Source organism: Arvicola amphibius, chromosome 4 (assembly GCF_903992535.2).
Source record: "Arvicola amphibius chromosome 4, mArvAmp1.2, whole genome shotgun sequence".
Classification (NCBI taxonomy): domain Eukaryota; kingdom Metazoa; phylum Chordata; class Mammalia; order Rodentia; family Cricetidae; genus Arvicola; species Arvicola amphibius.
In genome coordinates this window covers 132848698-132873403 of record NC_052050.1, presented here as the reverse complement: position 1 = coordinate 132873403, position 24706 = coordinate 132848698, and the positions used below count along the sequence as shown (strand labels likewise).

General features: G+C 44.1%; 1 protein-coding gene across 3 annotated transcripts in view; it reads left to right on the top strand.

The window, feature by feature from the left end:
* The first annotated feature begins 780 nt into the window (after positions 1-780).
* Positions 781-24706, top strand: part of Slc7a2 (solute carrier family 7 member 2) — a 55058-nt gene continuing 31132 nt past the window's right edge. The window contains exon 1 of one of the 3 annotated variants that reach the window (XM_042054848.1): positions 781-946. The gene's annotated coding sequence lies outside the window, so the exon portion shown is untranslated. Of the gene's footprint in view, positions 947-1259; positions 1451-24706 lie in introns of those variants that run through there. The other 2 variants (XM_038325235.1, XM_038325236.2) reach the window with 2 other exon arrangements.

Sequence of the window (24706 nt, the reverse complement as noted above, 5' to 3'; positions counted from 1 at the left end):
ATGTTGCGCATCACATGAGTGGTCACGTGACTAACGCTATTAGTAGACGTTGAGTCAAGAGCCCTTCACCACCATATAAAGCTGAAAAGGGTAGCACTTCCTACCAAACCATAAAAATATACAATAATCAATTCTAGGCCAATGTTCTGCTTCGTTTCGTGTTAAAATTAAAAGTTTCACATTGTAACTTTAATGTTATCAGAGATTCCTAAAGTAAACAAAATAGCATGGAATAAGAAAGCTTGATTGTGTAACTTCTGCTTTTGCTGGCCAGGAGATACTAAGTATCATTTTCTTATAAACCCACCTCCAAACAACCATGACTGCCTGCCTAGTCACAAGTCTGGAGTCTCCCAAGTTTTGATTTCATCAGAGGAAGTGGTACTATTTGACCAACACTCCTGGTTTATTATCATCATCTACAATAATTACTTTTATGTTCCCAATTCTCAGTAAAAGGACACAAAGTCCTGCTTACAAAAACCTTCAGAAATGACCCTGAGATTGGGTTCTGCCAAGGAACGGGGGCATTTTCCACCCTGCCAAGCCCTGCTTTTCAGACCCACGCCCACCCAAGCTAGCCGGCTGGCGCAGAACCACGTGTGCGCGCGCCCTGGCCCCGGCCATACAGAGGCGCGGAGCCGGACACCGCCTTCCTCCAGCTTTGGCGCGCGGCCGCGACTAGCGCTCCCGGCGGGGGTCGCGAGCACGAGGGAGGGGAGGGGCGTCCCCGCCCCTCGCCCCGCCTCCCCGCCCCTACTCAGTGGGGCGCCCACGTGCCCAGCCCGCCTTGTGCAGTGCAGCAGCGGGAGCTCCTGTCTGAGCGGACCTGGAAGGTGGCAGCCGCTCGTCTAGCCTTCTCCCGCTTGGGATCCCCAGCGCGCTGCAGCCGCTCGCTCGCCGGTCTCCGTCCCCGTCCGGGTCTCGCGGCCCGAGCGCTGCCCCAGTAAGTTGCAGAGAGTGCGCCGGGGCCAGAGGGGAAGCGGTGGGGCGCGGGCGTCCAGGCCGCGTCCAGCTGCGCGCAGCTGCCCGGAGGAGAGGCCGCGCTCCGGAGACTGGGGAGCTGAGCGTTCGGGGTACTGCGGGCAGGGGTTGCAGCCTCGGACCCTCGTCCTCCGGGCTGCACCCTGGGCCGCCACCCTCCTCTTCTTCTTGGCCTCCGGTGCCGCTGGCTGGCTCGCACTCGAGGTGTGCATGATCCACGGCAGCCACGCGGGTCGTAGAACTTGGGATAGGGCCTGACACTGAGGCTCCGCTAGTGTCCACTGTCACTTTAGTTCCGGGGGACCCTCAGTATCTCTCTCCGGGAGGACAGCCTGCCTCCACATCCTGTACACGGAGTGGTCCCCCGAAGACTCTTTTCGCTCTCTTGGGAATCTTGGTTTAAATTTGGAACAAGGCTTGGATCGCTAGAAGTCTTTCCCCATCCTGCTCTGGATCTGATACACAGGTAAAATGACCCAGTTGGGCGTGGGGAAGTTTGTATTGCTGACTTAAAGTAAATGGGTGCAGCATTAAGCGCTTGAGTTGTTCTGTGCCTCTTAATCCCGTTCCACGAAGCCTTCAAGCCTTGATTACCTTAAGACCGTCGCTCCAGGTCGTAAGTTCGACTAGTCTATTCCACCTTCTCTTGCCGCATACATGCAGTATGTGGTGTAAGGTAACCCTGTAGTTCCTTCAAAGAAATATGCTCAACAAAAGTCGAACGGCCACAGATGGCTTTCCACAGAGTGGAAGCTGCCTACATGCCAGAAGTCAAAGAGTTAATCTGATTCAAACGTTAAACTCTGTCAAACTGCCTTCAAAAATCTTAGGTCACGACTCCTTTGGGACTGAAGAATTAGATCCATGTGGATCAGTTCTTTGCGAGAATGGAACTATCAGAATCTAGGGCTTGGGCCATGTAGTTAAGTATGTCTGGCCTCTAACGTCATTCTTTTAAGACATGGTTTTCTTTTCTACCTCCATATTAATATTTATCTTCACAGTAAAGCGAAACATTTTATTTGTTGTCTCTGGCTAGGGACTGTGCAGGTGAAGAATACCCTATTTTTATATATGCTTTTTGTGCGGTTCGATCTTTTTTTTCTTCTGATGGCACCAAAGTAGCATGAAGAAATGGTACATCGGCTCAGAAGAACATTTCTTCCCTTGCCTTATGCTAAAGAGTTGCTAGCTGGCGACTGTCCAGGAGTGAATCTTGGAGGCAGCATTACATGTGTTTGCATTTTTCCGGCTTTCTCCTTTGTTCGCCACTCTCCTTCCCTCTGTCTCTTGATGAGTGAGTGTCATTTCCCTTAAGGCATTTTAATCTTTTGGGATGTGTTGCAAACTTAAAGATCAATCATACTAGAGTGTTGTGGTACCTGCAAAGCTACAAAGAAACCTTGTAGGAGAGAGAGAGAGAGAGAGAGAGAGAGAGAGAGAGAGAGAGAGAGAGAGAGAGAGAGAGAGAGAGAGAGAATTTGTTGAGCTTTTTTTTTTTTTTTTTTTTGGTTTTTCGAGACAGAGTTTCTCTGTGGCTTTGGAGCCTGTCCTGGAGCTAGCTGTTGTAGACCAAACTGGCCTCGAACTCAGAGATCCGTCTGCCTCTGCCTCCCAAGTGCTGGGATTAAAGGCATGCGCCACCACCGCCCGGCTTTTGTTGAGCTTTTTTTGTTGTTTTTTTTTAAATTTAATTTAATTTTTGTTTTTGTTCCATATTTCCAAATCTCTGGGCCCCTTGAGCCCTCATATCTGGAGAGTTTTGAAGTTAGGCTTTCCTGGCTGCCAGTCACTCACCTTTGTAGAGCCATTTGCCTTTCTCCCTTCTAGGTGACTCAGTGCTGGCCTTCTGTGTTCTTCTATCTTTTAGTTCAGGTCAGTGTTATTTCTTCTGCCTCTCTTAGCCAGAGACCCTACTGGTAAGTGGCCATTTCTCCTTTTTCCAAATGTTCTTCTCTTAAGGTTTTCTCTGGTAAGGTCTAAAAGACTTCATGTTGCTCTTTTTTGTTACATTTGTTGGCTCTTGTTGTGTGTGTGGCGGCAGTGGAGGTGGTGGGAGACTGGGTGAGTTCAGAGCCATCTCCTGGTTTTATCTCGATACCTTTCAGGGACAGCTTTCAGGACAGAATCTGGAAAACACCCTCATGCTATTTGCTTCGTTTTCCCCAGATATGGTATGAACATGATCTCGAACTCTGGTTTCTTAAGCAATGACTTGGTGGGTGCCAACTATTTAGAACAAAAGGAAATTTTTCAGTCGAATGTGTTTCTAAGCTTTCGTGTTTGACACTGTACCAAAGGAATGCTTCACAGCCAGGTGGTAGCGGCGCCACCGCCTGCTTTTAATCCCAGCACTCACTCAGGAAGCAGAGGCAGGCCGATCTCTGTGAGTTCAAGGCCAGCCTGCTCTACAACAGCCAGTTCCAGGACAGGCTCCAAAGTTGCAGAGAAACCCTGTTTCAAAAAAACCAAAAAAAAAGAAAAGGAATGCTTCACCATGCAACTGAAAAGCCGAGAGAGCCGACCTTACATTATACTTGTCTAAACACTTTAGCAAATTTAAATGTTTAACTTCTACTGAACCTTTAGGAAAACATCCAGAACTCTATCGATAAAACCGTGAACAATAATAAAAATCCATGAAACGCTTTCTCGTGGTTTTCTATTTCAAAACTTTGTTCTTCTGTTCCCTCACCTAGTACAACCTAGCCTGGGATCAGTGTGTCTCTGTTGTAAAATAAATAGGAATGGTTCCCACAACTTGAGAAAACATGTCGTCTGTCTTCTAATGCTTTCATGCCTTCACTCAAAGTTTATTGGGTTCCTACCGTGCATCAGGCATGTATTGAGTGACCCAAAACTAGTTACTGCCATAATTAATGGTGGGATTCTATAATCATTTTTGCATTTGGGAAACTCTTCCTTGACGGACTTTAAAAAATAGTTTGTTTATTAACTGTATAAAAATAACAAATCTCAGCACATTGGCTTGAGTGTGACATATGACGATGGTGCTGCCATTTCATTATCAAAAGCACATATGCTGGGTATACAAATCTATGTTGATCTGCTCATACATTCTTTTACCTGCTTTTCTGGCCTTTGACTCAGAAGTGGTAGCTGTGGAAATGGAAGCGCTACTTTTTAAGAACCAAAGCCAGTGAAAATTCGTTTCCAGCAGGCAACAGCCAATCCAGACAATCCCAGCTCCGTCTATTTTTTTGTTCTTGTCTAACTCAGTAAGCATAACTGCTTTGTGCCAAGGTGCAGGGGCAGGCAGCATACTAAACTTTTCACGTGCTTGTGGACGCTTGTGGACACTTGTAGACAATAGGTGTCAATTTCTGAAGACGTCCCCTGCCCTTATGGCAACATTCTGACTGGTAAGTATGGTTAGTATCAACTTAAAAAAAACTAGCTGAGATAGTGTGGCTTTTGTTTAACAGACTGGATTTCAATGTGTGGGTCGTGTGTCTTCTCTGTTCTTATTGCAGCTTTCAGTTTGGATCTCTGTCCTTATAGAGAGCTGTGGCTCCTCACTGTACTAGGTGGATGTGGATACAATATGTTGTCGGAAACCTTGGGCTTTCTTAACGAAGGGTTTGATTCACCTAAGGCTGGCTCATCACGATAAAGGCTGTTGTGTGCTCTCTTTTGTGCTTTAAGCTTATCTGCCTGTAAAGGAGTAAAGATAGGAGTTAAATATGTGCAAGGAGCCTAAGAATGAAAAGCATGCCTGCACGTGCTAGCAGGGTAGGAAGGCACTGGGTATGCTATCTCCTCTCTTCAGAGCTGACCCTGAGCAGAGAGCCTGCAACACAGAAGGAAAGAATGCTCCGCGCTCCGCGACCTTTCCTCCAGGAATCAATCTCATTAGAAAAAAAAAAAAACTCATTAAACAATACATACTAAGGAATGTTTGTGGCCCTTGCTGGTTCTTGCTGGCTGTTCCCACTGCAGTGGGGAGAATCCTCTTCTTTCCTGAACTCATGCTGACTTTGAGACCCCCAACTGTCATTCCACCAGGTCTAATAGGGTGCTTCTCAGCACTTCTCTTGGAGATTCCTTTCCAGCGGCCCCTGCTGGGCACAGATATAGAGCTTGTCGTCCTGTCACCCAGGGGTGCAGAGCAATACCAGAGTCAAGACGCTCACTTCAGTCCGTTGCTGGGAGGAGAGGTGTTCGTTCATATTTAAGAGAACTGGCTTTGCTGTTCTTAAAAACAGGCATTTTTTTTCATGATGTCAGGTAATAAAGTCTTAAAACTCACTTGTTATTCATTTTACTTGTTTGTGGGCAGAAAAATGGTGTTTGAGCTGCTACCTTGATTGTAATAGGGAGATAACTGTGAGGATTTCTTGCTTTAGCTGTGATGTCTACTAGTGCTGTCAGCTTGTCAGTGATGATGGTGCTAGTCACTGGCAGAATTAATGGCTATTTTTTATATTGAACCCAAAGGAAAAATTAGAGTGTCTCTCCAATTTCAGCAGCATTTATTTAATATGAATTTGGAGCAGATTTTCCAAATGCAGTACAATTTAAAAACAAAAACAAAAATAAGAAACAAACTTAAGATATCGCCCACAGCGTGTGCTTTCCAGGGCGTGTGGCACCTCTGGCTCTTTCCCTGCCCTCAGTTAGGTCTGCATTCCCTGCAATCAGCTTCATATGCTTCCGAAGTTAGCATGTCAAGTGTTATCTAGTCTACATAAAACTTGCGCTATGTAATAATGATACAGTAAGCCAGATGACCCAGTGCCGTTACCTAAATCAGGGCTCCCTTAGATTAAAGCTTTGCAACTTCGATCCCAGGAGTATCCTATGTGACAGTCTGTGTGGAGTTTTTCATAGGTATAGTTCACAGAATGCTTGTAATTTGCCCTAGCAGTTGTCCTGATTTAAAAAAAATAAATAAAATAAAATAGACTTCCGAGCTGACCTTGGTGGAACACCTTCATTTCCCAGCCCAGCACTGGAAAGGCAGAAACAGACAAATCCAGTGAAAAACTCATGCTGATAGTTTGTATCAACTTGCACATGAATTCCCCTGGGAAGAACCTGTTTCTGAAACTCCAGGTTGCCCTTTGCAGCAATGCTGCCTGCTTTGTGGGCCTACTTTCCCCACAAGGAACGTTTGTTCAGTGGAAGAAAGAAGAACCTGTGGTGGCAGCAACTCCTCTGCACAGCAGTGACTTGTGACATGTCTGATGGAACTAACAGATATTTTTTGATAAGTTTTTATCCACCCATCCCACCCAGTTCCTTTTTCCATAGAAAAAAATGCCCCTTCCTGGCCATTGTGTTTGAGATTTCTGAACATACGGGGTCTCTGCTTTGATTCAGTAGACAGCCAGAGTTTCTGCAAATTGGAATAAGAATCCCACAATACGGAAGCCACTCTTGATACCTTGGGAAGGTACCTGAAGAGATTCTATTGAGTCTGCATGGGGCAGTTTTGATCACGTGTTCTGTCTCCTTGCCGATTTAAGATGCTCTACAGGTTCCGAGGTGTGTGTGTGTGGGGGGGGGGGTTCATAGCAGATGGGGACTTACTGTGAGATCAACTGGTAGAAAGATAAGGTTTCTCTGTTCCCTGTAATTGATGTGATCGTCAAAGCAGACAAGATTATACAGAGCAGCCTGGGGTTTAGAATGGGCTTTTCCCCAGGGGAGTCATACCCAGCTGGATACAGCTATCAGAAAGAATTTTCATAGCATAAGGACAACTGCCTCTTTGTGGCGTATTGAAAGTGTTACGGTTCCCTGGAATCTCCGTCGTTATGGTCTTTTCTCCAAATTCTCAGATTCACATATTTCAGCATGATCAAGAAGTGAAGAAGATAGAGTCTTGTTTGAATGTTCGTCATTACACCCATCAGCAGGTCCACCCAGGATGGGTAAGAATGATACATAATGTTGGACCATCTTTAAAATGGCATTGAGACCCATCTTCCTGGCTCACTGTATATTTGATGTAGAAATTGTGGAAATCGCTGGACTTTCATAAACTTGTTGAATCAAAGCCTAACTAAATGCTAGTAGCCGGGAAGGCATGCATGGCTGGAGGGAGTGACCAGTTTGTAGCGGTCCCTCGTCACATTTGCTTAATAAATAATGTGCTGAACCAATGGCAGCGAGCCCAGAGGGGGATATTTACAGTCAGTTTCTCTGCTGAAGTCCATCTTTTGCAGAGTTTGTGTGGTTGGGATTTGTAATATTTGGTTAGGGGGGTGGAGGAGAGAAAGAAAAGGCCCTCTGATGTACCGCGTTTGTGACCCAGAGCTCACGTAGGGGGAATGAAACTTGTATGGATGCTATTCATCAAGAAAAGAGCACAGAGTACATTTGCATGCCATTGAGGAACAGTAGTGGGTGTTGATACAATTTGTAGTACTAGCTGTGTAAACACATACTAGGCTGGTGCCTTGTTAAACTCCTGAAACTGAACATTTCACCTGCAAAAGAGTCCTATCCCCAGAGGATTCATACATGAGTAAGGCTTACCTATCTAGAGATGCAGTTGGTTTTATTACATAATGATTATAGTAGTGGGTTTTGTATTCCAAACTCTCCAGTGGCTTTAAAACTGTCTTGTGAGAAGTGTCGGCAGCTTCCCAGTGTTCATTTCTAGCATCCTTCCCTATGGGCAGTTACTGAGTTCTGGCACTGACTTCTGTCCCAAGCACAGCACTGGACAAATGTGGGAAGGAAGAAAGCACCAGAGAATGGCATTTTAGAATGTTCTGTAAGCTCAGAAATCAAGGTCTTGAGAGACAGAACGTCAAAACTTGAGACAGTAGATCCATTGCAGAACCTAAGAATTTAGGTGGAAGAAAGTACCGATTCATTTCAGGCCATCCTGCTTTTGTGAAAGAAAACTATAAATTGCTAAAGTGCACATTTCATGTGGAATTTTGCAAGTGGGAATCAAATTACAATACCCACTTAAAAGTTTTTAGATTCTAAAATTTTCTTAGAACCTAACATGCATGCATATTTTAGTATAGTGGAATTTCGAAGATGTGAACTGGAGACTTTGGGAGACAAAACCAACTACTATAATCATTTAATAAATGGCATATTTTACAAGAAAATGAAATATATAGGCTTAATCTGGGAGGAAAAAGAGACATTTTAAGTATGAGTTCTAAACCATTAAAGTCAGTAAGAGTTAAGCCCCATAAATGGCACTTTTGAACAAGTTCTATTTGTAAGTGCTTTTGTGTTAGCTCAAAATAAAAGAAGAAAGCTGTGTGGGTTTTTGCCTTTTCAGATTATCCTAGGTAACATCTGGTTTGCACTTAGTTCAGTGACCCAAACAGAAAAAGAGCAGACTTTGCATAAAATTTCTGTTGATAGTGCATGTTAGCCTGGCTGAAATGGATCACGTGAAATTTGTGCATAATGAACAGCATATTTACATTGTTTGGATCTTTTATCTTTCCTGCTACAGATTACCAGAGAGATAGGAAGAGCAAACAGCCCAGCACCGTCACCTTAAAAGTTATCTTTGTAAAGTATTTAAAACACTCTTCTGTTTTTCTGCCTCTAGGTATTTTCCGTGCCTTCTCTACTGCTAAATGTGACCATTTATTTCACTGAACTACCAGAAGCTGTCTTAAAATTACTCTGTGTAGAGATTTTAAACATTAACGCTGGACATGATGGTGTGTGCCTGTAGAATCTCAGTGTTTGGGAAGTGGAGACAGGAAAGTCAGGAGTTCAAGATCAGCCCCAACTGCAGGAGACCTTGTCTCAATTCCCGTCTCTCCTAAGTTTAAAATTGCTTAGTGCAGTTAACCATTTGGCCCATCTGTGGATGGCCAGCACCAGCCTTTCACAGTGTTTAGCTTTCATGGTGTGCAGTGGGGAAGGCCACAGAGGGTGGAGGTACGTGAAGGTGGAATGAGAAATATTCCCAAAGATCAGGCTGTGGTGGCGTGGTCCTGGGACACCAGCATCGAAGAGGCTGACGCAGGAGGATTTTGAACCCAAGGCCAGCCTAGGCTACATAGCAAGCTTTTTGCTCCCCAAAACAAAAATGATGTCCCTGAGGTGGAATAGCTCTCCTAGAGGGGAGTGTGGACACCAGATGTCGTCTTTGGTAGTAAGAGTCGTACCACTTTTGAATTTATATTCTAAGAATGAGCCTTTATTTCATGACATAGAATCTTAATGCATTATATGTTAGGTCCAGAGAATAAACAGGGTTGAATTAACTGTGATTCCGTTTCTCATTTGTTTGCTTGAATCAGAATTTAGTTTCTTTTCCAGAGTTGGTGGCAAAGTCATTTCATTGAATTAAGTATAAAGGAGGAACAAAAAGAATGCAAAAATTGCCATTTGTTTCTTTTTGTCCAGTGTGTATAGAATAATGCGTTAAGAAATCCCATCTGCCGTAATTAATTACTGGACTGAGATTTCCATGTCTTTTAGTGTTTAGTTTTGTTTTCATTTTGAGACAGGGTTTCTCTGTGTAGCCCTGGCTATCCTAGAACTCACTCCATAGACCAGGCTAGCCTCAAACTCACATAGCTCTACCTGCCCTGCCTCCTGAGTGCTGGGATTAAAGGTGTGCACCAACACTGCCTGCTAGATTTGCACACCCTCAAAGATGGAATATTCGGTATTGCGCGTTAGCATTAGTGCACTACGATTGCTGGCTCAGACGCGTTTTATTACACCCGTCTCAAGCAGAGTCGTGCCTGGCTCCTCTGCAGAGGTGTGCATACTGTAAGTGTGAGCTGGCTGTGGGATGTGGGCAGATGTGTCTGAAAACAGTCACATGTCTAAGCTGCTGCTGTCAAAGTTTTCATATTTAAAGATAACAGACGGTTGAGGATGTCTGCATCGGCAGGGAAAAGTGAACATTTTCTCCTCAATGTTTTAATGCCCACCACTGCAGTGATGGTTTTTCTGCTGCTTTTCTCTACTGCCTGGGAGGACAGGGGAAGTTAGAACTTCAGAAGAGTGTTTAAGTTCCCACTCTGAAGGAGCAAGTGGTCTGTCCTTTCCTGTCCGATCCTTTCCGTAGGATTTCCCCTCTCTGCTGTGATCCTTCTGAACACTTGGTGCTTGATGCCACTCCTGCATTAGAGGCCCTGGCATACAGCTGGGGCATTCCTGGTGGCTTATGACCTGTGGAGGGCTGACATTAGGCCCCATGTGGCTCCCTTCTTTCCCCTCCTCCTCCTCCTTCAGAATTAAATGGGTAGCCTAGCTAACCCCAAGCCTAATGCTCACTAGTGTCTGACCTGTCAGGGCTAGATCTTGGGTGGACCCTCTCTGAGCATCCCCGTCAATAACACTCTGTTATCCTTGGCCTGGAGATGGTGTTTTCTGTGTTTCTGTGGCACTAGGGAACCCACCAGCATGCAAGGGTCCCATCCTCATCACCTACTCCTCCTCCCTCCCTCTGTTTTCTCACCACCGCTTTCCCTCTGCCCTGACTGTAGATGCTACCCCTGGAGTCCCAGGCAGCCTTTTTAAGAGTGTAATAGCGAATGAAACTGAACTTGGGAGGAGGGTACATTGAGCCCCTTTAGACAGTTGTCTCCATCAATTTATGCCATCGTGTTAACTTGGTTTTTTTTTTTGTTTGTTTGTTTTTTGTTTTTGTTTTTGTTTTTCGAGACAGGGTTTCTCTGCAGCTTTTTTTTTTTTTTTTTTTTTTTTTTTTTAGAGCCTGTCCTGGAACTAGCTCTTGTAGACCAGGCTGGCCTCGAACTCACAGAGATCCGCCTGCCTCTGCCTCCCGAGTGCTGGGATTAAAGGCGTGCACCACCACCGCCCGGCCATCGTGTTAACTTGTAAGGCAGATCTAGTTCCTCCGGAGAGGGTCGGTGATGGGGTTTCCCGACTCCCTGTTGACTCTCAGTGTGGGTGGTTGCATCTGTGATCTGAACACATTGTGTTTGAGTAACAGTTACCAGACATTGAACTTTCCCCCTGCTTACTGTATTTGTTATTGTTGCAGTTGTTTATAGACTACCAAGGACTCACTGGCTCACCTTCCTGTTTTTGGGTACTCTGTCTCTTTAGAGACCTGCTGTGTCTGGTGAGCAGCTCATACCGCTTGCATCTACTGGCAGGTTATATCGTCCGTCAGGTTTTTCAAGGACAGCAATCACTTCATAAAGACCCGCTGACCCAAAACGTCAGACCTACTTACTGGGGAGGGGTTAGGGAAATCTCATCCCAGCTTAAACTCTTGAAAGCTCAGATTAGCAGGAGAACTCCTACTGGGCACTGAAGCCTGTGTCCTTTCTGAAAGCTGTCTCGTGCCAGGCTGTGGCATGCACACCTGTTACCTCCACAAAATAATCTGCTGCTCTTAGCGGAAATGACTTCATTTAAGAGTCTTTGGCTAGCTAGCTTAAACGTAAATTTCAAACATTTAAAAAAGTAAGTGTGTGTGTGTGTGTGTATATGTGTGTTGGCTTTTAATTTTGCAATACTACAATTTTACAAAAACAACATAAAATCTACTATCTGAAGCTTTTTTAATATCCGATTCAGTATCGTTAAGTACATTCACATTGGTGTTCAACAGTTTTCCAGTGCTTTTGAATCCTGAATGGGAAAAGAAAGAAAGAAACTGTACCAATTAAACAGCCCCTGGGATGGGGTAGCAACCACCATCTTTCTTTCTATCTTGATGAATGTGTAAGAAAAATATTACTTGTCCTTTTGTGACTGGCTTGTTTCATTTAGCAGAGTGTCCTAAAGTTTCATTCATGTTTTACTGTGTGTCGGAATTTGTTTCCTGTGGTATGTGTCTCTCTCTCTGTGTGTGCGCGCGCGCGCATGCTTACATGTGTGCACATGTTCATGTGGAAGCCAGCTGTTATTCCTTAGGATGTCTGCTTTGTTTTTGAGAGTCTCTGACTGGCCTGAAGCTAACTATGTAAGTGAGGCCAGGAAGCCCTGGGAATCCACCTGTCTCTGCATCGCCAAAACAATAATTACATGCGTGTGCTAGCACATCACTTTTTAATATGATCTTGGGACCAATCTCAAATCCTTAAGCCTTCAAGGCAGCACGGTATCAACTGAGCACCCAGAATTTTCTTCCTTTTCATAGCTGAGTATTATTATTTCATGATATTAATACTCCACATTCTATTTTCCCTTTTTTATTTTTTATTGTTTTTATTGAGCTATCTATTATTTCTGCTCCCCTCTCTTCCTCTCTCCTCCCCTTCTACCCTCTCCCATGGTCCCAATGCTCCCAATTTACTCAGGAGATCTTGTCCTCTTCTACTTCCCTTATTTACCATTTTATCCACCTGTTAACATTAGGGATTCTTCCGCCCTCTGCCTACTGTGAACACTGCTTCCATGGGCACAGACGTGTAACTGTTTCCCAGAGATCCCGCATATGCCTGGAAATAAAACTGCTGCATCATGTGGTAATTTTGCTTTTTAATTTTTCTTTTAGTTTGCAGCACTGGTTTCCAGAGAGGTGGTGCCATTTCCCGTTCCCACCAACAGCACACCGTCTCTCATTCCTATCCTAATCTCTGGAAGGCATGTTGTAGTTACAAATTTGCTCTACTGTCTCAAAAGCAAAAACAGAGCAAGTCTTTCACTTCTGTTCGTACACACAGATTCAGAATCTTACTGGCTATTTCTCCCAAGATTTAAAAGGTTTAAAAGCTATCTCAGGGTATCTTGTTCATATAATAGTGAACACCATGGCATGGGGGACTCCTAGGATTGCTTCGTACAGATTGAATTTAAAATTAAACATTCACAATAATGCTGGTTTCTCTCTACATGAGTGTGTTCATTTCTTGAAGGATTGCTTAGCAGCAACAACACCTCCACACATCTGTGATCACAGAGTCTACTTCTAATTTAGCCAGAAAGGAACATAAATAAATGAAATCCCTATGCATTATAGTAAGAAATTTGTGGAACTAGGGTGAACGAGAGACCAATCAACCTAGAAAATACTTTGTGTCCTAAAACATACATTGCACCCTGGAAAGAGTGACTGATAAACAGTTGTAAAGAACTCAGTGTCTAAGTCTGATGATACAAGGCTGTAAGTCTAGCAAATGGAGAGGTTGGGCAGGAGGATTACAAGTTCAAGATCTTCCTGGGCAAGTTAGTAAAATCCTGTCTCAAGATAAGGTGTGCAAACTGGGATATAACTCAGGGAGTTGTCTAACATGCACAGAGACCTGGGTTGATCCCCAGCACTTCATTAAACCAGGGCAAGAGGCTGAAGCAGGAGGGTTACACATTCCACACCAGGCTGGGATACCTAGTAAGATTGTCTTAAAAAAAAAAAAAGTACAAAACCAAGAATTTGTTTAGATGGTAGCCCAGTGCCAGATGCTACATGTACCAGACCAAGTGAGTAAACAAGAGAGCATTTTCTTCTAGTCTCTGGAGAAATGGTTTCCTATCTTATGGTGGGCACACTGGCAGAATCGTGCATTAAGGGCAACGCCTGCTCTTTTGGATTAAATACACCACAGGGATAGAGGGGAAAGGGGAGTGAAAGGGAAATTATGGGTAAACAGCTGACCCAAATAGGTTGTTGCATCAGTTGAACCTTTAAACTTAAAAAAGGTTTACCCAATCAATATTTACTTGATCTAAGTGTTATGCTGTGGTCATGACCCTTGGCCTGTTCCGGAGTCATCAGTGCATGGCTGTTGGTTTTTTAAATTCTCTAGTCCCTGTGGTCTTACTGGATGCAGGGATGGGGGTGATGAATGGGTGTGAGGTCTGGTTTGGTGCGTACTTTAGAGTCGGACCCTATCAGTTTGAATGTATGTGAAGTCCCAGGGGCTGAGCCTTGCTTTATGCAGCCACTGAACTGCCCTTAGCTTCCAGGAGCTGCCATAGCCAATGCCCTATGGAATCTCCTGTCCTGTGATCACACGACATCCCTGCCGGTTGTCACCCAACTCCTGCATTCTCTCATTGATCTGTAAGTAAGGACATGGTCTCCAGACTTAGACATCTGGCCTATCTCAATCACACTGTATTGGAATATCTCATAAGGACCTAAAAAGATGGGCTAGAGGAAAGTATCCATTCAGAAAACTTTTGAATTCCTGCTACATGCCAATACCCAAAGTCCCTACCTTCTTGTAGCTTATGGTCTACGCGTCTTTATACTGTGCCCTCCTGCCACATTGCCTTGTCCTCCAGGATTGGACACAACTGAGGTAGCAAGGGAATGAAGAAAAGATAGACACACAACACGGAAATCATGCAGCATTAACTGCGGTCAAGTGGACCAGCCTCTTTCAGAGAAACCCCCACACCCTGGAAACTCCGTATGTTTATTAGGTAGAGTTGAGCAGAGAGGCGAGGTTATTGCATATAGACAAGCCAGGAAGCAGGATTATTGCCTATGGACAACAAGGAAGCAGTGTTTGTGATACACAGCGGGATCTAGGGGACTGGTGTAGCTAATCTCTGTGGGAGCAGTCTCTGCAGTGCGCTAGTCCTCAGCTGGTAAATATCCCTAGGAAGGAAACTGGTTTCTGCTTACACTACCAACACTCTCTCGCTCTGTCTCCAGAGGAAGACTTTGCCCATCTTTGAGCCCGAGGCCAGTGGAATTCTTGACACAGTTGTGCGGATATTAACAACGTACATTCCCTCAGGATGGTTTCCCTCGTTCTCTACACTCATCGACAGTGGTTGAGAAGTAGAGGTGACGATTCTACAGGAAAACTTCAAATAATGCTCGAAACATATCAGATATCGCTACCCCTTTCCCCCATTTTCATCACGTCAAACACATTCCTTCTGTGGATTAAGACAATAACTGAATTACCCTAGTTTACTTCCAGGCGTGGGACAAAGTCCCAGAAAACCTTTTGACCACAGGAGGGTGCAGTTCCTGATATGGCCGGTAGTCACTTTAAATAAAATCTGAACAAAATGAAGTATAAGTGATGTGACTTGGAGGGCCAAGATATTTGCTCTGAGATAGTTTTGAATTCAGAAATATGTGAAGACTTGAGAATATTAGCTATTTCGGAAGGTAGATTAGGGATGCGATCGCTAAACCATGAACTGCGTACAGTGTTTTAGGACGTTCAATACGGTTGCACAAAAATCGGCAGGTTCTTTTCTTCAAAGAGCCTCATATTAAATCATGGAAGGATTTTACAGCCAGAAGAAATAGGATTTTAATGTATGGCAGCATTCTTGACACGATGCTTTTCTAGATATTTTTCTTTATCTTTAAAGGTTGATTTTCTACCTTGCTTGCCTAATAATTATTGCATTTCCTTTCTTTGGCCAGTTGTGGCTTTGAGCGTTTTGACACTGAAAGGTTAAAATCTCATGCAGATGAAGTTTTAAAATTCCAATGCTTTTTCAGATACATTTTCAGTAGTGTCTCAATGACCTTCAAATGTCCTTTTATCAGCTGAGCATTAGGTAGGCTGCCAAGAGTATGGGCCCAGGGAGAAGTCTGCATTTGCTGGTTCTTTCTAGGTTATTTGGGGCAGAGCAAACAGCAGAGGCTCACCAGACGTAAGACCTCGAGTCCAAATGTCTGGTTTTGAGCACATTGTTTAATGGTGCTGAGCTTGAGTTTTATAATCTGCAGGTGAGTTGAGGTGCTGAGAACTCAGTAACACACACACAGGTCAGGAGCCTTAATGGATAGGAGGAGCAATGAAGAACCTCCTCCACCTTTTCCAGCCTTATATGCCAAAGTCTGGTATAGCACAGCCTTGCTTAAAAAGTAAAATCCTCTTTGAATTACCCTTTTCTCCCCATATAAGAATCTCAGAAATGTATTCCTTTTATTTTTCTTTTCTTTCTCTCCCCTGCCTCATCCCCAAGTATCAGAGCTAAGGAAAACACTGTATCGGGTGCCACTGTAGACTTGGAGTTTCTCTGTTGCTGCTATACTGAGCTGGATGATGTAACCATTAGCTAACATTGGCCTCTCACCAAGCTATGGCGACAAGGTTCTTTTCTGAAGGCATGCTTTGGGTAGTATTTCGTCTCAGTTTAGAAAGCTTCGTCATAACAGGACTATTTATCCACAGAGAACTGCCTGTGCTTTGCTTTCTGGGCTGTGGGAATTAGCACTTTGGTCATCTTGAGCCCTCCGTGTTTCCTCAAGCTAGTGCCCATCCCAGGAAACATAGAAGTACAGACTGCAAGTTTGCCTCTTGAGATGGTGCAGGGTACCCCCAAAACTTCACCCACTGCAGGAAAATACAAGGGTTGCAAGAAAGGGGGTGGGAGAGGTTGTATTCACTTTTGGTTCCCCTGTATTGTCTCCAAAATGCTAATGCACATTAGATCCTATTGTGGGCAGTCAGACAGAGTTGAGTCTGTGTCCTAACTTGGTATGTCCCAGTATCTTGTCTGCTCAAGATGCCATGACAAATAACCATAGATTGGGGGCTCAAACCACAGACATTGATTTTTAATTCTGAAGGTTGAGAGGTCTGGCTGTCAGGATGATGGGGCTCTGGTGGGGGCTCTTGGCTTACAGATGCTTCGTCCTCTCTGTGTTTACATGGTGGGGGGAGAGTGTCAGTTCCAGGTCTTACTAAAGACACACTTGCTTTATGGGGGATGGGAGTAATCCATTCACATGCCTCATCTAGCCCTCATTACCCCCCTAAACACCATCACACTGCGTTATAAAATTCAGGCGAATTTTGAGGCAATGCAGTCCATACATAACACTTAGGTGGAACTTGCTCTCCCCGGGCTTTGGTTGTATCACCGATAGAGACACAGCGACTACAATGTAGAGTAGTCGTCGTGTTGCCCTTAGGGTCTGCAAGGTCAATGCTTCTTGATGAAGGTTGTTTGCATGGCCACACTAATGCATCGGTCTGTATTTATAAACCTGTCTTCTGCTATGAATTTATTAGAACTCTCTTAGGTTTTAAAGCAATGGCTACATTCTTTGTAGCCTTATCAAGGTCTCTCTTCTGTGTTCCTGCCCCGTCCCCCGAGCTCGTCCATCTAGGTCAGCCTTCACCCGGGGTGTGTGCTTGCTGACAACGTCCCTGCCATGACCTTTGCCCCACATCCTCCAGACTCTTTCTTTCCTAGTTGTGCTGCTCTGTCTTGTCCCACTCATCCACATAAAGATGGTGTGTGTCTTAAAAACGGTGAAGAACAGAGTTTCTTTAGTTCTTCTGAACCAGGACAGGCGGTTTCTCATGCCAATCACTCCTCTTACACAGAAGGCTCAGCTTGCTTATTCTCTGCTATCTCTTCCCCCATAAACCCTTCCAGATCGACACACAAGAGCCCACTGGTTCTTCTGTAAGCCCTGGTTCATTTCTTCCCAGGAGGACATGATGAATTGAAATGTCTGTCCTCCCAACAGTGAACTCGGAGACAATATATATATGTGTGTGTGTGTGTGTGTGTGTGTGTGTGTGGTTTTTTGAAAGAATTTGTGATTATCACAACATTAACATACTAAAGCTATAATATATTTAATTTTTTTTATACTTAGGTACTGCTGGCTACCTTTTGGGGACACCAGGAAAGCCTCATGGAAAAATTAGGGTTCGAGAAATATAAGTCAAGAAATAAAAGGGGTGTATGTATATAAGTAGAGATGAGTGTTGGCTTACCTAATCCTCAGAGAGGTTAAATGCTGATATACTGAATGGAGTGGAGACTGAATGCCAGATTGAATTTATCTGTGGGTGCTCACTGGGGTGTTTGAAGTACATCAGTGAACAACTGGGGGTTCTGGGAGCTGAGAGTCCTGGGGTGAACTCTAAATTGAAGGATTGTAGCTCCAGAGATACCCATGAGCAGCAATAGTGGTATTTCCCTATGTGTAAGTCTTTAAGAAAGAAGATATATTTTTTTCAAAGGAGTCGCTGGTTTGCTACACTATTGTTGACCTGTGAACACAGAACTACTGTAAAAAAATTTTTAAGTATCCGAAAAAGCTGGTCCTTTCTGCTATCTGCCCTAAGATAATTTAATGTGTTGCTGCAGAGCTGAAATATTTGAGGTTGAAATGACCTTTTGTAAACCTGTCCTGGACTGAACATATTTTTGGGGTTTGATTTTGAAAGAAAACACAGACCATAATGATATTTGCTCTTTCGGATGTATTGATAGTATTGATTAGGCTAACATATGCAAGGTAACTATAATTCTCTTACTAATCCTATTTTCTTCTTTTTTCCTTGAGCCTTTTAGAATACTTGCCATTTAGAAAGCAATACACTTAAAATATGAAATTGTATATTTTGGTAGAAGGAGAACAAAGAAGTATTTATATTTCCAGAAGAAAATGGAGGGAAATACTTGTAGGGGTTAGGCAATGCTAAGTATACTTTGTGTTTTTCCCACATAAGAAAAACAAAGACACTTGTGAATGACCTGTATTCGTTCTTTGTGACTGATGTAGGGGAACAAAGTCTGTGGCTGTAGGAAATTTGCATCACGTTGGTTTGGCAGGACGTTGATAGCTCCTTTAGGCAGAGTTCCTATGTTGGTAGTTTGATTGACGCCCCTAAGTAAAGAGTGCATTGGTAGAATCTGCTCTTCCAGCCCCATTAGGTCCTGTCTCCACCATTTAGTGCCTCAGAAACTCTTGCCTAGTCAGAGCACACAGTGAAGACAGCCGTACAGAGACTTGGCTCAGGGTGAGGCAGTAGCCCCAGAGAGGGTTTCTGTAAGGGAAGGAGCCATGGCTCAGGGCTCCAGCCTCCTTTCAGCTCTCGGGAAGTGACTCTCTCATTAGCATGGGGTGCTGGGATCTACTTGGCTCAGGAGGGAAACTCAAGAGAAGCCTTGAAGAAAACCCAGCTCTTGTGTCCACGCCCAGAATGATGTGTTACTGGCACACATCTTCCTTCGTACAAGGAAGAAATCAAACCCAAATGTGGAGGCCGTCTGCCTTGGCTTTCCTGTTTAACTGTTCTCTTCAGCACCTCTCATAGCAAAGCGCTGCCCTAAGGCGGGGCTTAAGGAATTGTGTTTGGAATGGTTTTTAAATGGAGACCACAGGGGCCAGTGAAACAGCTCGGCAGGTAAATGCGCTTGCTGCAGACTCACAACCCAAGTTCAGTCCGCTTGGTTGAAGGGGAGAACCAAATCCTTCCAGTTCTCCGCTGCCTCAGGACATGTGCCGTGGTGTATGCAAATACAGCCCAATCATCAATTTATTATATTTGAATTGAGATCGCAAAGACTTACAAACCAGTAGGAATGCCTTACTGATTATAGTGGCTACAGAAACTCAGCTTCAGACAGGAAAGAAAATTAATTATCTGAGTTCTACCCAGGGCATTAAGGGTTAAACATGTTCAGCCACAGAAGAGAGCAACAAAGGTGGCTTGGAGTTTGCAAGTACCATGCGTCCTTGGCCGTACTACCCAGGTAAGTGACAAAGAAGAGATTGGGCAGAACGGTCATGACATTTTATCATGTTGCCTTGTGTGATGTAAAAGAGAGTTCTGTTTGTCCCAGGTGTCTGCTTCCCATGTCATTTCATGGCAGTGAAATGAGCTCCTGGCTCAGATCCCCGCTTTCTGGGGTTTTCTGTCATTGATGTTGGAACATAACTCCTAACACAGGGACTTTGTGGTAGAACGGAAGACAGACAGAAAAAGTTTAAGTTTTCAATATAGGAGAATTTCAAAATAGTGAATAACGTTAAGACCAAAATGCGCTGGCAAGCTCTTGGATGAAGATAAAACACTCAGAACAGTGTTTCTAGGGGTTTATACTGAGTTCTTTTTGCATAAGAGCAGAACATTTGAAAGGTTGGAGGATATTTTTTCTTTTTTTTTTTTTTTAGAGGCCTGAAATTCTCTGAAAGCTGTGAACTGTATTCTGAATTTCCTGAGTATATGTGTAAGCTTCCAGATGTTTGGGAGTTGTCTGATTAATAATTTCTTTGGAAATTTCCTTCCCAGCTTAAGGAACGGTGTGAGTTTTAAGGTGTTTAACCTGGGTTGAGATGTATGTGGATTCTGTAGCTCCAGCTGAAACTTTATATGTCAGAACAATGTAACGCTTTGTTCATTTGTTTATTGTCTGTGTCCACGCTTACGTTTCATTTTGGGTCAGCACCTGGCCTTGTCCACCCTTCTTTCCTCGGTCCCCAGGACTGTGTGTGGCAGGTGCACAGTAGAATGATATAGTTTAGAAGTAGATTTAGTCAAGTGACCGATCCACATCATGTGTAGTACTGACTGGCATATGTGTGTTTGGAATTTTTAAATTTAAACTGCAGAAGGGAAGTTGAAGCCTGCCATTATGAACACGCATTGGTTAGTTTTTCTCTTCTAGTTCTTCCTTTTCTCTTCATATATGTTGAAGCTGGTTTTTGTTTTGTTTTAGGGTTTTTTTGAGGGGGAGGGGGCGGTGGTTTTTTCAAGACAAGATTTCTCTGTAGCTTCGGAGCCTGTCCTGAAGCTCACTTTGTAGACCCGGCTGGCCTTGAACTCACAGAGATCCGCCTGCCTCTGCCTCCCAAGTGCTGGGATTAAAGGCGTGCACCAGCACTGCTAGGCTTTCAAGCTGTTTTACAAGTACATCTTGCTAGATGTGACTTCCCAATGTGAGGTTATGTGTTGGAAGCTTGGTCCTCAATACAGCAAAGAGAACAATGTGACGCTTTGAGGTTATAGGACATGGGAGGCGGTGCGGGGCTGGAGTTGGTTAAGCCTTCGGAGCCATGACCATTGGAAGGTCAGTCCTAAATGAGTTCTCATAAGAGGGTTGATATTAAATGTGTGGGTGTGGCCTCTCCCTGCGTCATAGCCTATTTTGCTGTGTGATGTCTCCCTTTGCTCATGGCCGTCCAGATGAAGCTAAACTGATACTCCTGGATTGAGTAAATCCCTTCACTGGAAAAAGTGCTCACCCTCGAGTATTTTTGTCATCGTCACAGAATGGGTATATCTGTGTGTTTTTAGGAATAATTTCTCTATAGTAAGTTGAGTTTATTCTGTTTTGTAAGGAGTCTAGCTAGGCTTTTAGCCTTAGAATTTACTGTATCGTATAAGCTACCATTGTTTTCATTGTGCTTTTTCCTTTCTCTGTGTATCATTGGCATGCAACTGGCTCTTTTACCTTTATGGATATGATGGTCACATTGACTGATCCTTTTCCACCCATCTGTGAAATTTCCATATTCTTTTGATCTGATGAATTAATCAGTAATGAGACATATAACTGAAAAATTTTAAATCCAGAGGCTACCCTCTGATATCAATGGGCAGTTTTTTTTTCAATGATGTTTCATATTTTTGGTACTTTCACATCTCATTTTAGCAACTGGTTTGTTGCTGTTTTGTTTTTTAAGGTTTTTTATTTAACATAATTTCTACCGATCCTTTGGGAATTAACTAGTGATTTTTTTTTTTTTATGTGCTGTGTTTCCTATGTCTTTTTGGTCCTTGCATTGTTGGGAGCTATTCCATTTGTCTTCTTCACCTGTGTGGATTTCTTCAGCTGTGTTCCTTTTCGTTTGGTGCTGGGAGCTGGGATTTACGGTGCACACTGTCCTGGCCGTAAAGAACACGGGCTGCACGGGCTCAGTGGTCCTCCTCTAGACTCTCTTCTGCTTTTGCTCCGAGGTTCCTTCTCCGGAGCTGATATGCCCCTTGGTTCTTTTGTTTGTTTGTTTAATCTACTTGGTTGGTTTTCTGTTTTGCTTCGTATTCTTAAACAATAGTTTTGATCTTTTGCATTGTTATGCTCATCTGCCATTTCCGTTATCCAGAGTTTTAGGATGGCTACCTAGTTGCTTTTGTGTGTAGTGCTTTATTGTATAGTGTCCCGGTTTGTTTTGTTATATTTGGAAATCCTGGTTGTAAGCCCATAATTGGCTTAATTGAATCTGTAGGAATGCTGAAGCTCTGAATTGAGTAGGCTTTCCTCCCAAAGGGATTTGCATTCGCGCCGAAAACAAGCTAAGGGTCTGTTTTACTAGGTACACAAGCGTGCTGCTGACCTTGGCCACCTGGGTCCTGTTTCCAAGCTTGGGGACAGCAGTCTGGCGTCTGCCCTCTTGTCTTGCTCTCCATAGATGTCTGACTCCTCACTAACTGTGCCCACTGTTCAGCTTCCACCTCGTTCATGTTCATTTTGTCTCCCTCTTTCTCCCTCTGCCTCCCTCCCTTCCTCCCAGAATCCCCCACCTCTATCCCTCCCCTCTTTGTGACCCCTCATGGCCTTTTGCTGAACGCTGCTAAGCTGTGCTTTCATTTACTCAGAATTCAGTTGGGGTTCGTAGGGGCCTGCTGAGCATCCAGCTCACAGTACCTCTGGGGACAGGATTACCTACATAGTTGCTAAGCATCAACAGTCTGTGTCTGCTTCATACCTGCACTTGTGATACGGGAAAGCTGGCTTGACCCAAGGACATTTAACAGTGACAAATGTTTGTAAGATTTGGCCTCTGTGTCTCCTGACATTTGAAATACAGGTTGAGCAGCATCCTTAATCCCAAACTCTGAAATCCCCAATCCTCTCAATCCAAAATTTATTGAGGTCAAAAGTTCCAAATTTCAGATATTCATACCAGAGGTGTGAAAGTCACTCAAGCCGCTCAGGCCTGAGACACTTCTGGTGTCGAGCATGTCAGAGGAGTGGTGTGGCTGGCACTAAATTACCAAGCCCACAGGAGACTCTAGTGTCTTTTGCAATGGGAAGGCCTTTGCCACTGGACCAGCTTCTCTCCACCACTGGGTCCCACACGCCAGTTCCCGCAGCTGCTTATTGTCAGTTACAATTGTTTGACCAATGTCTTAGGCTTCCTTCTGGCTAGCTCTAACTATTAAATTAACCGATTTCCATTAATCTGTATATTACCCCGAGGCTGTGGCTTACCAGTGTGGCATGTTGCTCCTGCAATGACATGGCATCTCCCTGATTCCATATCTCTCTCTCTCTCTCTCTCTCTCTCTCTCTCTCTCTCTATCTCTCTCTCTCTCTCTCTCTCTCTCTCTCTCTCTGTGTGTGTGTGTGTGTGTGTGTGTGTGTGTGTGTGTGTGTGTGTGTGTGTCTTTGTTTGACCTTCCCACCTGGCTTTACTCTGCTAACCATTGGCCAAATAGCTTTATTCGTCCACCAATAAAAGCGGCACATATACAGAAGGGCATTCCACATCTGCCCTTCCACGTAGAGGAGTTTCAGAGTTGCAGAAGAGGGGACTAGAGGGGAGCACAGTGGGCCCTTTGTTCTCACTGCAGTTCCCCTGGAAGACCTCTGGGAGGGCCTCAGAACGACCCAGACAGAGGTGGCCTGGGAAGAATGGCTCCAGCTGTCTTGGTGGAAAGGGAAAGGAACAGAAGTGGGAGTTCGGTGGGGAATTCTCCGGCCTCAGTTTTCTCCTTTAAGGAGATCCTGATTTCTACACGCTACACTCTTTCTAAATAAAAGTTGGCAGTTTGTATAAATGGAGTCATTTCAGTGTTCCGAGAGAAAACTTTTCTAACAAATATCTTCGGTGTATGTTATGGCAATAAGTTAATAATAGATAAATTAGTAATAGCTCCTGCCCCACCACTTCACCATCCATGGAGTGCCTGATGGATGGTAGGCACGTAACGTGTGTGCCCTGTGATCATTACAGCAGCCCGATAAGAGCACTGTTGCTTTCATTTGGCCACTCAGAAATGTGTCTCCTCCCCAGTTCCACACAGGGCGCTGATTTCCAGAGCTACTCAGGGCACCTGTTCCACCGAAGGAGTGCAAATGTGACAGCAGAACGACACCCGAGTATCGTCAGCTTTTAAAATGTTTGGTTTCCCTCTAGTGCTCTCTGGATAAGATTTTTGTTATTGTTGCCTCTGAAGGGTCAAAAGAAAACAAAACAAAACAGTTTGCCCCGCCTTTTCCCCTTTCACCATTCGTAGGTGAGGAAATTACCAAAGAGTATTGACTGGGACAACAGTCGAGGGGGACACAGAGCTCAGCTCTGTTCCTGTGTGTAAATAAGGGTTATGTGGAATATTATCTTTCCTATTTGTGTGGTTACAAAGCTCCTTTCAGTCCATCAGATTTCCCTCACTTTTTGAGGTGAGTGGTGTCCCTCTGCCCACATCTTCCATATGCTAAGATGTTCGTCTACATCACTAGAATGGGGAGGGGGAGATGTTTCATTGTGGGTATTTTTTTATTTGAAGAAAATCAAATTGTGAAGGCCTTCTCTTTTAAAGGGGTAACTGATTTGGTCAGTCTTTTAATCTGATCGGCCACAGAAACCAAAAGTAACCATTTCAGTGTGAAGAACTGTAGGTTAACACCACGTTGTCCACCCGAAATATGTACAATAAAAAGAAGCAAAAATAGTCAACCCCCAGAATATAACACAGAAAAGCATCCAGAGATCTAAGTTGTGATTATCAGTGTTTGCTGTACTTGCTTCTTGTCTCCTCATGCCTCGTGTGTGTGCCTTCACGGGAAGATGTCCCGACAAAGGGGCACTGTGTGGATGACAGTGTGGGACATGGGAACTGAATGATGGGCAAGTCCTGAGGGAGACAAAGGTGATAATCCGGAAGGATTTGTTTGCTCTGGTCTTAATTTTGACAATCGGCTTTTGACTCTTGAATGATCATGGTGGAGAACCCTGCTTGTCTCATTAGCAATGGGCTGTAGATGGACTCCCACTCAGGAAACATTAAATAACAAGAAGGTTCTGGATGTTGAAATACTGTTTTGCTACTTGCTAACAAGAACATTTCTGTGAGCAGTAATTTTTTTTGTAAAGCCTCCTATGAAA